The following is a 2,071-nucleotide window of genomic DNA, read 5'->3' on the forward strand; positions in this document are numbered from 1 at the left end:
GAGCTTTTCTTTTTGTCTGTGTGGTGAAAAAAAGGAAAAGGTAGAAGATGGAGGCTTCATTTTGTCTATCACAAAGACTTGTATTGTTGCTCTCTGTCTCTATTTCTCACCTCCCTTTTCTGGCTGGAATTCCATCTCAGAACATGAAAGGGGTGGCTCTCTTTTTTTTAATTTTTTTTTTTTTTATTGTTGCTAAACTGGTGACACCGTGCTTTCCTATCTATCTGTCTGGACCAGACTGACAGAAGCGAGGGCTTGATTGACGGCAACGGCTGCTTCTGGGAGTTAGAGATTCAGTCATCTTAACTGTATTTGTGTGAGTGTGTGTGTGTGTAAGTGAGAGAGAGAGAGAGAGAAAGAAAGAAAAGGGCGCGGGTGTGTGCAGAAAAAGATGTCGTCAAAAACACGCCGTTTCTATAGCCGCCGCCGCCAAACAGGATTTTCAAGCACACTTGATATCATCTGCATTAAGATGTGAAATTGTCTCTTTTTTTTCTAAGAAAATCTAAAAAAAAGTTTAATGAAAAAAAAATATTTTTATGTATTTTCACAAAATAGCTTTTAAATAAAGTTGCTTACATACTGGTTGAATATAAACATCTTAATGTGTGAGTATAAAGAAAGAAAAAAAATACAGCTTCTAGTTCCATATTTTTAAAGCCAAATACATTACACACTGGGTGAGATGTTGAAATCATGTAATTAATTCCTATTCTAAACTTTCCTGTATATTTTATTCTTTAACATTTGGTGTTGATATGAAATATATGTCAATGCTTGACATTTGGGAATCAATCCTTCTATGTTTTTTCTTGTTAAGAGTTGGTGCGCGATTTTTATTTTTTATTTTACTTTTCTTCTTTCTTTTTTTGCTTTATACTTTTGTCTCATTGTTTGCTTCAGTGCTCTTGCTGTTTGTAGTTTTTTTTTTTTTCCGACAAGGACCAGGGTTAGTTCTTCTACTTTCAAAGAGGAAAATCACTCTGTTTACATGCCATGAATGGAGAAAATAAAAAAAAATAGTATTACTGCATCACAGTTTTGACATCAAAAAGAGGCATCCACATCCACATGGTTTACGTGAAATGCCAAATAAGTAAGAGTGCCAAATTCTAGTGCCAGTAGATATAAATATAGTCTTAATATACTCAATCACTGTCATCTCAGTGAATGTAAATGATTCTTATACATTCTGTAACTTTTGTAACTAGATGTACAGTTGGTGGCAATGACAGTGCTAATACAATAGCCTTTTTAATTTTCTGCTTTGTTTTCCAGTCTTCATGTATTTTTGCATTGATCTGACAATGAAGTAGCATCAGTTGCATGTTGTTGCCGCAAATATAAACATACGTTTATTTCATTACTGCCAAAACATGCGTTTTCATTTTAATGTTGAAGTTGTGAGGTTAACTGTTTGAAAATTGGACATACAATGTAAGACATGTATACAATATATACATATAAACATATATTTTATATAAAAAGTTAAAATATGAAAAGTGATATCCCCTTCGCTCAGAACTACTTTGCTTCCTTAAGAAAAAAAAACACTAAATATGATTCTAAAATGATAGTATTTTTTCAGTTAAGCAGTATTTCACTTACACAACATATACAGACGAGCACTTCTAATGATTAGATTTTATTATTTTATTGATATTTATTTTTGACCTATGAGAAGCCCTCCGCTGCAGCCAGCAGGGAGATAAACTGTACAATTATTATTATTATTATTATCATCACTGTTGTTTTTGTATTCATCCATAGAAACATACACTGTAGTTGCTAATCAATTTCATTGCATATTCGGCTATTCCACTGACATTTTCTATATGGAATGTGTGCTAACTTGTTTATTTTTTGGGACTCTTTCTAAATAAAAGTGGCTGATCTCTTGTTATCTTTCAGTCTGTCATTTTATTTAGAACAACTTGCTGCTAATTGTAAAAAAAAAAAATTCTCATTATTAAGAAATCATATGTTTTTATATGTTGACTTTCCAACATTTGCATTTTTCAGGGGACATTATCTGGTTTGTCCATGCAGCCATTGTCCTCACCACACCCAC

The 2,071-nt window shown here is 32.6% G+C and overlaps 1 protein-coding gene across 3 annotated transcripts in view; it reads left to right on the forward strand.

The window, feature by feature from the left end:
- The window catches only part of gria2b (glutamate receptor, ionotropic, AMPA 2b), a 50,167-nt gene extending 48,359 nt beyond the window's left edge, over positions 1-1,808 (forward strand). For all 3 annotated transcript variants that reach the window (XM_028415862.1, XM_028415861.1, XM_028415863.1), the window contains one exon: positions 1-1,808. This exon is cut by the window's left edge and continues 250 nt beyond it. The gene's annotated coding sequence lies outside the window, so the exon portion shown is untranslated.
- The last annotated feature ends 263 nt before the right edge of the window (positions 1,809-2,071 follow it).

This window comes from Parambassis ranga, chromosome 10 (assembly GCF_900634625.1).
Source record: "Parambassis ranga chromosome 10, fParRan2.1, whole genome shotgun sequence".
NCBI lineage: Eukaryota > Metazoa > Chordata > Actinopteri > Ambassidae > Parambassis > Parambassis ranga.